Below are 14,997 nucleotides of genomic sequence, written 5' to 3' on the forward strand. Positions count from 1 at the left end.
TCGAAAAAGTTAATATAGTTATCTTTTGTTCATTCCAAAAACCCACAAAAATCTTTTCCAAGGATTAGACTAATTAACGCATAGATCTTCATTCTCAATAACCCATAAAAATATTTTTCAAAAGCCTAATGCATAGTTATATTATTTTTCTTGAAAAGTTTTCCTTTGTTCCTCAGATATCCTTCAAGGCATCTACACATTCCTTCCATAATTTGAGCTAGTCTTACATCATTGTCTATTGTTGCTTCATTATTTTCCTTGCCATTGTCTTTGGACTTAGGCGAACAACTTTTGTGGATGCATACAGGGTGCTAACTTCACACAGTAAAGGAAAGGATTCGAGCAATATAGAAAAGGAAACAAGAAGAAGAGGCAAGACCTTTTGAATGGGAACTTGTGGGTATAACTCTAAATTTAGTAGTGCATAGGCACAACAACATGCCATGAGTAGCAATATATATGGTCTTTTTTTTCAACACAAACATTTTCCCCCAAACGATGATAATCACAACAATAATTCTATCTCCACCCATTCCCCCATGGAAAATGGTTTTTCATCTGAATAATGAATGCAAGGTTGTTGTCCAGAACTAGTTAAACTTCCCACCGATTTCTTGATGGAAATCGTTAATAATAAGTCTACTCATGTAAATATATAAGCTTTTACATAATCTTATACTCTATAGGGATTACATATTTTTACAATAAAAAATAACTATCACGACATGAGTTGAAGGTAGTCATGTAATATCAAATTATGTATTTAAACATTTCAGTACACCCAAGGAAGTTGTAATCTTCCTCTACTCCCAGCCTCTATCACCACTTGATATATTACAAATTTGGACCTTGAATCTAGCCACACAACCAAAAGCTAAAATTCCAAATAGCAATATTGCCATGATGGCAACATCAATTGATTCACTTGAATAATATAAAAACACAAAAACTGGGTTACATCTACCAAGAGCACAATATTATAATATGTATAGGATATATCTATCAAATCTAAATTTTCAGACATTCAAATATGCCTGGAAATCCCACCTAATTCATATGAAGTAACTAAGTACTATAACCAACTTGGAGTGATTTACATTTCTCAAATGGGATTTTTGTATGTGCACGTCTTTGCACAAACTTCAACCATGGTATCCACACTAACCCTGTTGTTACAAATATTTACCAGAGCACGCATGTGTTTCATTCCATAGTGAGAAAGTGAACCACAATGGAATTCAAATGTTCTTACCTATCATATATTCAAGCAATATTAATAGCTAGCATTAATATTTGTATGGGATAAAATTTGGAAGATACTTTATACCCTATCACTAGGGTTAGGAACTACTTATCAATGTTAGTGTTAGATATTTACAAGGAATATGCTGCAAACAGTCCTTGAACAATTCTAATGCCCTCGTTCTACAATATTGTAGGTTGCAGAGCAGGGGAGATACATATTACCCTCTAACATTTAAATATTACCATGGTTTCAAGGCAGTCCCAATCATCAACCAAAAGTTCCCCGGATGGTCGCACAACCTTCAACACTGCAGTACCCATTTCTGATCCAAATAAAAATTCTCCAATGAAGTTTATGCTTTTGTCCAAATGTAGTCGATGTGCCATGGCTTCAATCAATTCTTGTTAAGCTTCCAACTTTTATGTGGAATCTAGCTTGGATTTTTTATACTGCAAGTAAGGAGGATATCAATTTCTTTTCTTAAAGATAGTAACACTGATGGTCTAAAATCTTCCCTATATTTCATTTAATAAGAAAATATAAACACTGAACAGAGTAACCCCGATATTATTATAAATTATTGTAAAGTCATGTTTCATAACAAAGTGAATCATGTAAGTGTTGGATTGCCAAAACAATTTCATATTGTGAAACTTAATTTGATACTGCTTTTCACAAAGTGAATCATGTAACTAGAGTTGGATTGCCAAAGCAATTTTATATTATGAGACTTAATTTGATACTACTTTTGACAATTGAAGAAAGTAATCTTTACTGGCCTTTTGCCATAGGTAGAGAAGATATGCATCCCATTGATTTATACCTGCCAAGTCCTTCTCTCTCAAATATTGTGGCAAACTATGCTCAAAGGTGGCATGAGTATTTGTAGGGTCAAATCCTATGTGCAAGAACAATGGCTCCTCAGTGATGGGTATGTCACCATATTGCATCACATGGGAACCCAATATATAGGTGTCATTAATGGATGTCCTTTCCTTCACCTATAAAATGCATGCCTATCAACATTAAATATTAAAATAATAATAATAAAAAAACAACACACTGAAATAAGTTCAAATATGCAATTTACTATGAGACAGAGTTGAATAATTATATTAGTAAATTTTACTTAGTTGAGATATACTACATGTACTTTTATGTAACTAGATATGTGCCATTAATGGAAGAATATAGACCACTGCATGGTACTGGATGTGGGAAAATTCAATAATAGTAATTGTCTGTGAAAGAAAACTATTATATTAGGTGCATGCAGAAAGTGGTTCTACAATTTAATAGAGTAACTACAGCCACAGAAAACAACAGAATAATACTAGATTTTGGTGTATAAATATCCGGTTTCAAAGAAGTCATAGCAAAGAAGGAGCAGGTGAAGGTTGGGGAGCTCTCGAGGCCGTGATTTATCTACAAGTATGTAAAGGGGAGGGGATTTGGAATGAGTAGACCATCTTATGTGCATCATCAGAAAGTACTCATATGACATAATAATTGTATTTACTGCAATAAAAACCACATCTAATATTTTGTCAGACATCATTCTATAAATTTATAAGATCTGCTATCAAGTATGCAAAATACAAAGATAAGGGGCCTTTGAATACGCTTAGTAAGTACTACATATTGCCGCTCTAAGGTTTCCTTCATCGTATTATGCACTTCATTGCCAACAGAAAAGGTAAGTCATTATACAGACCCCTAGTGAAAGTCTTTCAATGGGGACAATCAAAATTGAGATTCAAAAGTGTCTCATCACCACAGCCAAACCTGTCTTCCATCCAAGCTACACTATACATGTCTCCAATGCAGACGTCATATTCAGGAGGAGGAGGAGAGGGGTCATCTCCAGGACAGTAGGTTTCCCAACTGTCTTCTGTTGGATTGGATGCTGTTGTAACATATACATTCATACCCTTTGGAAGTAGACCGTAAAAAATGCTTCCACTTTCACATGCCTGAACATAAATTACCTGATGCCTGAAACATATTATATCAGGTCTTGAAAAAAGATTGACTGAAATTGTCTAAAACAAACTTTCACGACATTATATGTTGGGTTCCCTTTTGAAAGAAACTCTGCATCTCATGCTCGGATGTGGTGTAGTTTATTAGGATATAGAAAATTCATACAAGCTCAAAAATCTGGTAGTTGTGTGTACACACTTCCAGCATGAAACCTGAAAATTTAAAAAGCAGAAAATGACAATTAGTTTAAGTGTTACTTACCATCTGTTTGTAACTGTCAGCAGCATGTTTCTTCTTCAATACATTGATAAAATCAGGTGCATAGAGAAAAGGACAACTAGGCATCTCTGCAACTCATTTCAGGAAAACTTGTGAATAGATCTTGAAGAGCACAGAAGAATGTTGTGTATGAGCAATAAACCACAGATTTAATTTTATAATAAAATAACCAAGTAAGTAAATTTTTACAAAACAAGAAAGTGAATTGACCGATCTTCTAAGGTTAGGTTGAAAAGCTATAGATGTTATATACAACTTGAATAAGTTTTGAAAAAAGTTTCAAAAATAGATTTTGCAAATAAAAATTCTCTTCAAAATTGTTCTCATGGTTTACCAAATTATAATTACATTTTAGCTAAAGTTTTGGATGGTTTAACAATACAACTATAATCACAAACACTGACCAAGTAAACACTAACACAGTACATGCTAGAGTACATCTTGTTCTACTACTCACCGAACACTCCCGGTCTTCCATGGCCGACGTAGTAAATGAAAATATGATCATTAGGACCACTGTTAACAACCTTTCCACTACCACCTTTTACGGAGGCCTTATCTCCAAGGATAACATCAAAGAAGTTATCTACAGTTTCTTCCTCGCCTGTGTAGTCCTACATGACATGGTATCTCACAATTAGAAGCAAAAACACAATCTGGCAGAAAGTAATTGATTGAACTCCTCAAAATGGGCACTCACCTTGGGAACTCCTGCATACACATCACTGACTTTAGGACTGTTGATAATAATCCATGGTCGAGGATTTTCAGGATCATTGGCGATGTCATCATACATAAACACAATAATATTCTCATCTTTCAGTCCGCCTCTTTTAAGGATTTGATATGCATGGCAAACATGAGCCTGTAAACAAGTGATTCGACACCTAGCAGAGTTATGCTAAAGTTTTGAGTAACATAAATTGCAGTATGGATCTATGTGTTAGCGCTTGGAATTCACCTAGGCTGAGATAGACAAACTCTCAAGGCTACATCAAACCATTTCACCTCGTAGCTAGCCCTACGAGGTATGAGAAGGCTCTCTCGGGTCAGATTTGATAGATCTTATAATATAATTAGGCTGACCAAATAGAAATAAAGATTTTAGGCTAGTAAATTGATAGGGGGTTTGATTTGATGATTTTTGGGGGTTTTGGTGGCAATTGGTGGAAGTGCAATTCAAGGTGCGGGGATTGAGCACAGTTTTCACAGGGGAATCTAAGGGGCAAGGTAGGAGCGAGTGCTGATGCTTTAATCTGATGATGGATGATCAGAGATGATAGAGGAGGAGCTAAAGAGGGCAAACACACATTTTGAATCCTCTCTAGACAGTAGAAAACATTAAAATTGAACAAACTAAAAAGCTGAGCATGCTAAAACATGAATTCAACTTTACCACTTCATCTGTCCAATTTAGAAGCATAAGAGAGATATGAAATACATAAACAAACTTACAAGAACATGTAGAGAACACACCATCAACATATCAGTCCACAAGAATCCTCAAAGATGTCTGTAAAACCCTGGCTTTCCTTGCCTCAAATTGGAGAAATAGATGCACAATATACAATAAAGCTTCCTTCCACAAGAGTCCAACCATGAAAATGAGAAAGAGAGAGCATAATATAGACCATCTAACTCCTTTCCCCACCTCTAGGGGTCGAGCTCAGCTTCCTAGGAGCAGTTTGAACTAATTCTAAACTAAGCACTAGATAATAGGCAGTCCAACAACTTGCCTCTATTACTTAGCTAACTCATCCATGCATTAATTATTCACTTTTTACATCATGGAAGCTTCTAGAAGGGTAAAGAGAGATAAAATCTATCAAAGTGCCATGAAAATATTACATTTATCCATCATCTACAAGTAAAAATGGTCAACCATAGTCAAAACAGTGTTTTTTGACAAAAAAGGTCAATTCTGGTAAAGCTGGCTCGAATGGTCGCGTCCCCTGTTCAAATGGTCGCGCCCCTTTGCAGCTACTTTTGAGTGGGTTCCACTGATCCAAATCAGGTGCAAGATGGCTCATTAGAAAGCTTGGTCTGTCTACTTTCCATCCCAAGTGGAATTTCTGAATTTGGAGCTGTTTTGCCCCCTCAAAAACCATTTCTCCCAAGGTCACTTTCTGCAACTCAAAAAGTGGGCAGAAAGTCATTTTTTTGATGTATTTTGAGCTTTTTGAGGCTCAAATCTCAAAATCAGGCTTCTCCCAAGTATTGGTAATTTTTCTCTTTGCATGCCCTTTCCAAAAATGCCAAGTTTTCAAAATTCCGAGCAGTCCTCCAAAATGGTCTCACCCGGGGTGAGACCATTCCAATGGCCAAACCCTGTAAATTGCACAAAAAATTCACAAATGACAAAATTTTTTCCAAATTTCTTAAAATTTGGGCTGAGAGTCCTAAATCAAGTACCATGCTCAGTCAAAGAGGCTTTGGCCAAAGTTTGGAGTGGATCGGGCGTTTTCCTTCGTTTTTGTGCTTTGGCCAACCGTCCTTGGAGCACCTTCGTTTTCGCCGGTATTTTTGACATTTCTCTCAAACCATGACACCTGTGTAAAAAATGAAAGAGGTTTTTCTTCCTTGGCATGTTGTGGACAAAAAACTCTCTCAGATTTCCAAAATTCATCTTTGATTGCTCTGGAACATCATTTGAGTGCGACTTGTCCCGATGTGTGAAGCAAGGAATTTTGTCGAAATGGAGCGAAATGAAGGGGATAGGGGGCTTCTAAATTCTTGGGGAAATTTTTGGGAGTGGGGAGGGATGTTAGGAAGCAGGGGAAAGTGGAATCGCAGAGATTGAGTGAGGGGAAGGGGTCGAAAAGGGCAAAACACAGGCCAAACCTAGAAAATTGCCAGATTGTAGCTAGAAACTAGGGTTTGTTCAAAAATGAGGAATTTGGCGGATCTAAGGGATGGGAAGTGTTTGATAAGGTACTTTAAGGATAGGGGAAGGTGTATGAACATCAGGAAACAAGTTTTGCCGGTGACTTGACCATCCAAGAGAAATTGGCTTCAAAACCCTAGGAGAGGGAAATGAGCTTGCCTAGGCACAACTGAAGCATGAACAAGGTGTGAAATGACTCATTAGACACTGACATGACAATGAAAACCCTCTGAATGATGATAAACTCAGCTGAATGGTGACATAGACCGACATTTGGGCAAACCCTAGACCTAATGCCTAGTGACCAAATTTTGCTTGAAAACTCTTTGAAATGACAAAATTTGACCTTGACACTTCAAAATCACTTTGTAAGAGCACATTTGATCACTGTAGGAAGGCTGGAAAGACTGACACTAACATTGGCTCCAATGGGGATGGTAGCTCCTTGGAGGTGCCAAGAACCTTAGACATCTGGGAGAGCAGACCAGTGCTTGCAACCATTGGGCGATGGAGTCATGATTTACACCTTTGACACAAAACTTTGACACATTTATTGAATGAAAACTTGACTGAAACCTAACTGAAACTTGACTCAAACCGACTCGATGGCAAACTGAAATAACTTGAAAAAACTCACTCAATAGACCAAACACAAATGACTCATGACCGACTTAAAACAGAACTTTACAAAGCTTTTTGAAGGGCAGCAGTCCATCAAGATTTGAAATCATGATGACAACCACCGGTGTTTCTTACAAGACTATATACATCAAACTATATCAAAATGCCAATGCAACCAATCAAGCAGATGCCTTCTTGATTGATTCTCCCAATCAGATCGCATGATCAACAATAGATACTGGTAACCGGGCATCCAAAAACATAGCTGACCATGATCTCCTTCATCACTGAACACTGCAATAAACACTATCACTGCTGGTTGCAACAAACTTACTAGAGGATCGTGAAAAACATGAAGATTTGCCACTGCCACCTCCTGCTGAAAGAACAAGGTATCCTTTGTTTCAAACTCTGATCTGTCTTCATCATGTGCTTCAGTAAAAGTATGCTCATGGGCTTCAAAAATCTCTGAACAAACGGATGAGCAGATCTCTTCTTGGAAAAACATTTCAGCACATGAAACATATGAGGAAGAATCTGAAATGGAATCCTGAATGCTATGATCTGCGGTAGTTTGACAGTATGGTAGGTCATCTTCAAATGATATGACAGCCGGATTATCATCTTTGTGAAAGAAAACATTATCTATTTGCTGATCTACAAGACAATCATCTTTTTCAACAAAGGAAGAAGTTTCCCCAACACTTTCCTGACTATGTGTGCATTGCAAATCTGCTGTAGCTTGGGCTGTAACAAGACCTTTCAAAAGCTGATCTATCTCCTCTTCAGACAAAGGAGACAATGCCTTTTGGTTTCTTTTGCTTAAACAATAATTATCTTCATATGACAAGGCATTCAAACTATCATTTAGTACTGAGCTATTGAAAGGAGATTCATCACTTACTTGCACAAAGATCTCACCTTGCTGTTCATGAACATCTGAATCCAAAACTCTGTCTATGATCTCAACAGTAGAGATTTCTTTGATGGGTTGCATGCTGCTGTCTTCTGTGGGCAGATCTGAAACAATGTTTGCTCTTTCCTCATTTTCAACCATATTGAAATCTTCAGCCTGATGATCTTGGCAAGTATCCTCTAAGATTTCGGTGTGTTGCTGAAATGGATTCTCATACAGAGCTTCCATGATCTCTTCATCCATGAAATTATCATCTTCATAAAACTTCTCAAGGCTTTCAATAAAACTATAGGCATGCTTGCAACAGTCTTGAACTAAATTTAATGATGGATATGAGCCCTTATATCTTTCAATGAACATAGCATGAAAATCCTTTAAACAGTAAATACAAGCAGGCGGCAAACTTTCATACCATGATTGGGCTTTACCTTCCAGAGTGGCCAAGAATATCTTCATCAAGCAATCCTCAGGAAAATCGATCTTGAATTTGCGAATATGCATATGAAATCTAACTAGATGTAGAGCAGCATCCTTCTTACCATCATCATTAAATATAGGCAAATTCCTTGACCAATCTACCTTTGGAATCTTATTTGGAAAACCAGGGATGTGATCTCGGCTCAAGGGAGCATATCTTCTTGCGATTAGGTCCATCTTGAAAATCTCACAGCTACTGATCTTCCTGCAGTGAAGTCACCATGAAGCATAGGTTGCTGGATTCTTCAGTGAAAGGAGTCGCCAGTGAATGATTTCAGCCTTTCAAGTGTCTGATCGTTGTCCACTATCAACAATCAGATCTGAACTTGATACATGTACTGGGGTAAAATGCAAATGAAGTGGTCGTATTCACAAGCTCACGGAGATTGACTGAAGCAGCGTTTATCTACTAACGCTGATGTAAAACAAGAGCGTTTTCGAAGGCTTCTGGCGTAACTTCAGGCTCCGTCTAAGACTTAAGAAATCACACTACAATGAGCAATTTACAAATTTGGTTCTCCCCAGTATGGTCGCCACTATGTTAGCGCTTGGAATTCACCTAGGCTGAGATAGACAAACTCTCAAGGCTACATCAAACCATTTCACCTCGTAGCTAGCCCTACGAGGTATGAGAAGGCTCTCTCGGGTCAGATTTGATAGATCTTATAATATAATTAGGCTGACCAAATAGAAATAAAGATTTTAGGCTAGTAAATTGATAGGGGGTTTGATTTGATGATTTTTGGGGGTTTTGGTGGCAATTGGTGGAAGTGCAATTCAAGGTGCGGGGATTGAGCACAGTTTTCACAGGGGAATCTAAGGGGCAAGGTAGGAGCGAGTGCTGATGCTTTAATCTGATGATGGATGATCAGAGATGATAGAGGAGGAGCTAAAGAGGGCAAACACACATTTTGAATCCTCTCTAGACAGTAGAAAACATTAAAATTGAACAAACTAAAAAGCTGAGCATGCTAAAACATGAATTCAACTTTACCACTTCATCTGTCCAATTTAGAAGCATAAGAGAGATATGAAATACATAAACAAACTTACAAGAACATGTAGAGAACACACCATCAACATATCAGTCCACAAGAATCCTCAAAGATGTCTGTAAAACCCTGGCTTTCCTTGCCTCAAATTGGAGAAATAGATGCACAATATACAATAAAGCTTCCTTCCACAAGAGTCCAACCATGAAAATGAGAAAGAGAGAGCATAATATAGACCATCTAACTCCTTTCCCCACCTCTAGGGGTCGAGCTCAGCTTCCTAGGAGCAGTTTGAACTAATTCTAAACTAAGCACTAGATAATAGGCAGTCCAACAACTTGCCTCTATTACTTAGCTAACTCATCCATGCATTAATTATTCACTTTTTACATCATGGAAGCTTCTAGAAGGGTAAAGAGAGATAAAATCTATCAAAGTGCCATGAAAATATTACATTTATCCATCATCTACAAGTAAAAATGGTCAACCATAGTCAAAACAGTGTTTTTTGACAAAAAAGGTCAATTCTGGTAAAGCTGGCTCGAATGGTCGCGTCCCCTGTTCAAATGGTCGCGCCCCTTTGCAGCTACTTTTGAGTGGGTTCCACTGATCCAAATCAGGTGCAAGATGGCTCATTAGAAAGCTTGGTCTGTCTACTTTCCATCCCAAGTGGAATTTCTGAATTTGGAGTTGTTTTGCCCCCTCAAAAACCATTTCTCCCAAGGTCACTTTCTGCAACTCAAAAAGTGGGCAGAAAGTCATTTTTTTGATGTATTTTGAGCTTTTTGAGGCTCAAATCTCAAAATCAGGCTTCTCCCAAGTATTGGTAATTTTTCTCTTTGCATGCCCTTTCCAAAAATGCCAAGTTTTCAAAATTCCGAGCAGTCCTCCAAAATGGTCTCACCCGGGGTGAGACCATTCCAATGGCCAAACCCTGTAAATTGCACAAAAAATTCACAAATGACAAAATTTTCTCCAAATTTCTTGAAATTTGGGCTGAGAGTCCTAAATCAAGTACCATGCTCAGTCAAAGAGGCTTTGGCCAAAGTTTGGAGTGGATCGGGCGTTTTCCTTCGTTTTTGTGCTTTGGCCAACCGTCCTTGGAGCACCTTCGTTCTCGCCGGTATTTTTGACATTTCTCTCAAACCATGACACCTGTGTAAAAAATGAAAGAGGTTTTTCTTCCTTGGCATGTTGTGGACAAAAAACTCTCTCAGATTTCCAAAATTCATCTTTGATTGCTCTGGAACATCATTTGAGTGCGACTTGTCCCGATGTGTGAAGCAAGGAATTTTGTCGAAATGGAGCGAAATGAAGGGGATAGGGGGCTTCTAAATTCTTGGGGAAATTTTTGGGAGTGGGGAGGGATGTTAGGAAGCAGGGGAAAGTGGAATCGCAGAGATTGAGTGAGGGGAAGGGGTCGAAAAGGGCAAAACACAGGCCAAACCTAGAAAATTGCCAGATTGTAGCTAGAAACTAGGGTTTGTTCAAAAATGAGGAATTTGGCGGATCTAAGGGATGGGAAGTGTTTGATAAGGTACTTTAAGGATAGGGGAAGGTGTATGAACATCAGGAAACAAGTTTTGCCGGTGACTTGACCATCCAAGAGAAATTGGCTTCAAAACCCTAGGAGAGGGAAATGAGCTTGCCTAGGCACAACTGAAGCATGAACAAGGTGTGAAATGACTCATTAGACACTGACATGACAATGAAAACCCTCTGAATGATGATAAACTCAGCTGAATGGTGACATAGACCGACATTTGGGCAAACCCTAGACCTAATGCCTAGTGACCAAATTTTGCTTGAAAACTCTTTGAAATGACAAAATTTGACCTTGACACTTCAAAATCACTTTGTAAGAGCACATTTGATCACTGTAGGAAGGCTAGAAAGACTGACACTAACACTATGTATATATTTTTATAATAAGGAGCAATTGGAACCATATTTTTGTATATAGAATAAATATGATAGTTGTATCTGGTTCCTATGTACATGCACGGTATATATTCAGGATATATGTACTGTTTTTTAAATGATCAATACAAAAGAAACAATGTTTTTTTCTTACTGGGAAAAAAAAATATGATAAAATTGTTCATCAAACTATCGATATGATAAATAATATCTTTAAATTTATCTATTCCTATAATCATAATGTGAGTACCTTGCAAGGACATCTCTGTGTAACTTGAAGACCAAAGAATGGACAAAGATATAATGGGCATAGATGTTTATCATTATGTCTATCATTATATCCACATCTTTAGATCTATATAAATCTTCTTTGCGCCAAAGGTGCTTTAAAAAATATAGTCTAGAGGGCACAGAGTGGTATATATTTATTTGTGGTATAAATCATTAACAAAGTACATCAAGTCTCATTATGTCAAATTCATGCTATGTAGGTGAGGCATGCAATAAAAATTAATAAAATTCTAATGACCTTCTTCACACTCCTTTAATCTCACTATTGAACCTATGCCTACCCTATGCCTATGCAACTATTGCCTAACCTAAGCCTATGCAACTATTTATCATTATAAATCATATATAGCCAAATGTATCAAAGCATATCTGATTCAGTTGTAGATATATCTAAAATTGAGTTGGACATGTGTTTTTAATTGTCTGCCCAGAAACATAGCAATTGCTTCATTACCTTACATGTTAGATTTATCCAACCTGCATTATGTAGACCATGGTAAATTTTAGGGGCGAGTTTTAGCCCAAAGGTGAAATTTAAGGGGTTTTGCATTTTGGAGGGGCAAATTTTTTATTAAACACCCTTTTCATATAGTTAGCCCAAGTTTTATTTAAAAAATATTTTTTATTTTATTTTATTTTTATTTTAGCCCAAAATAAAAAAGGGCGGATAAACCAAGCGAAGCTTCATTTGGCTCGATTCGCCTGGTTTGGGAGACTATAACCCTTAAAATCGTCGGATTTTGAGATTTGCCTCTAGTTTGGGAGATTGTATTCCCTTAAAATCACCAGATTTTCTGATTTACAATGTTAAATTCGTTTGTAATCGCCCTGTTTTTGGTTTTTCTGGTTTGGGAGTGGTTTGTGAGGTTCCATTTGGTCCTGGGAGGCGATTTGGGAGGTTAGAGGTTAGATTTGTTTTCAAATGGAGGTGATTTGGGAGGTTAGAGGTTAGATTTGTTTTCAAATGGAGGACGACTCCCTGTTTTCACGGTATTCATGGTGTATAAAATTATTTTCAAATCGGGTTTTCATGGTGTATAGTTTCGGTCCTCGAATTTCTTAGTTCATAAATCTGACTCTTTCCAGCGAATTTGCTAGTTTCAATCCTCGGATTTCTTAGTTCACAAATCCGACTCTTTCCAGTGGGGTTGAGGGCTAGTTAGAGCGCATCCATGAAGTCTGAACACATCTAAGATATGACAATCCATTCTTGTGAAGAACATTAGCCTAAAGAAGGAGTAACAGAATCTCAAGGAGAATTTGAGTTTGAAGAGGACAAAAGGAAGTCTGTTCTATGCATGTGAAGAGGCCAAAGTCTGTCCAGAAGCAAGGCCAAAGTTCTGTTTCTTTTCTGAGATCTACAAGGATTTGTTTATAGGCAGAAATAAGTCCACTAAAATTCTTCCTGAGGTGTATTTTATTCTGAGCCAAAAGGGGCAGATCGAAGCCCTAGAAAGTGGCCCAATAACCTCATATCTGGCCACTGTAGGAAGCCAAAAGGCCTGAGGACTTGCGCAAGAGTTTGTGGGGGGACCGAAGCCCTAGAGGAGGCCAAAAAAGACCTCAGACCTTGACCAGTAGCAGGTGAAGTTCCTTAAACAGAGAGCAGGCCAGAGAGAAATAAGCCTCATAGGGACGAGGGTGTACATTTTGTGTGGAATCCTCCATTTCTTGGTGACTCGTTGCAACCAGCGCCAGGGTATACATTTTGTGCGGAATCTTGCATTTCTTGGCGATTTGTGAATCAGAATCTGAAGGGGTTTGGCATTCTAGGTAAGCCACAACCTTGTTCTTGTTTGTTTGCAAGTGCCATTCAATTCACAGATCAATATTAGTGTTCCATTCTTCTGTTCTAGAAATATATATGAACACAGAGACGCCATTGATGGATTGATCATGGATTCAAACCAATTACAATGCCAATTTCCTAAATTACAAGCTTGTCTTAAAAATTAATTCACATTGTCAACTTAACTTCTTTTTTCTCAGTTTTAGTCTACTTTTTCCGCTCTCACCTGAGAGACCCTGGTTTGGTTCTCTATGTCCCAGCAGTGGGATTTCGTTGTCAAACAAAAAGTCTATGACTCAGAACTCTAGCTGTCTATGTTCTAGTGCCAAACTAGGACGACCATTCAAAGTGTATGAATCTAGCTGTCTAAAAATTTTCAAGGACACCCAATTCGTGTCAAAGGAAAGGCACACGCAGTTTGACAATCGCTAAGGAAAATGTATAGACTACGTTTTTTCTATTTTCAATACTGCGTCATTGTTCAATTTTAATCAACATGACCGCCAAAGGCTGATCCTCTAGGTGTTCAAACATTCAATGCTGCCAGATCAAGGAGATAACGTCTAGTTCACACGAATGCACTATTGTTGGGTTATTGAATGTGAGGTAAATGAAAGAATCTAATATGGAGGAGGCACATGCAGAGTTGTCCTCCTCTATTCTGCATCTCTTTATTTCAAAACCCTCAATTTCATGTTAAAAATATATTAGATTGTTGTAAGGGTCCTGTTTTGTTGGATATAAGAAAAATGATGCAGGGTATAAGAGCCATGGAGTCCAGAAAGAATTGCAGGAAACTCCAAGTGTTAAGTTATATCTTAGGATACAAAGAGTTGGTCTCTGGTTCTGCGTTTGTTCGTGGATTTATTCAGGTTTAGGGAGGCAAGCCGTAACATATTGCAGGAAGAGGATTGTAAAAACCAAAATTTCCATCTATGATTTCGTGTGAAGTGCCTATTATAAAGATTCAAAACTTTAACCAGCCATCCAAGGCTTACAAAATGATTGTAAAAATAAAAATAAAAAAATTGCAAATATTCTCCTGTGGATAGATGAGAAGCAGACATTCACAATAATGCTGGATTTTAGTGTTTGCCATGCCCAAATTGTTGTTTCCCTTCACTGTGACCTTGTTCATCCACAGTATTCTACCTTCTTCATTATTTGGTTATACATATGAGCCATCTAGAGGACATATTGAGTCTTGCTGATACAGAGTGGCCTAATGTGACAATCACATCCCAATTTACTTGGCACTAAATCAACAATTCCATATTTGCAAGACATAGTTGGCAGTATTAAAGACAAGTGGTAGCTTTGAGGTCCTTTGCAACTATTTCCAGCAACCTTCCAACCATTCAAGACTTTGCAACTGATTTCAGATTTGATTCTATTGACACTTTGAGAACTATTTTTAATTTGTTATTTATTATTGCAAAAGACACTTTTATTTTTTATTAAAAATAGGCCCTTGTAGTTTGGCTTATTTATTCCAGCAATTTGTAAGTGTGAGGGGTTGGATTCTGAAACAAAAATATTATTGGCCAATTTTGGAAGGGAAAGGCTTAACCTTTTGGGTTAAAAACCTAAAATGTAAAG

The 14,997-nt window shown here is 37.6% G+C and overlaps 1 pseudogene; it reads right to left on the bottom strand.

The window, feature by feature from the left end:
• Positions 1–1,172: 1,172 nt before the first annotated feature.
• The window catches only part of LOC149174285 (vacuolar-processing enzyme gamma-isozyme-like), a 45,730-nt pseudogene continuing 31,905 nt past the window's right edge, over positions 1,173–14,997 (bottom strand).

This window comes from Pinus tabuliformis, chromosome 4_1, assembly GCF_031772625.1.
Source record: "Pinus tabuliformis cultivar Carrire ecotype Pingquan chromosome 4_1, CPIR1, whole genome shotgun sequence".
In the NCBI taxonomy this organism is placed as follows: Eukaryota; Viridiplantae; Streptophyta; class Pinopsida; order Pinales; family Pinaceae; genus Pinus; species Pinus tabuliformis.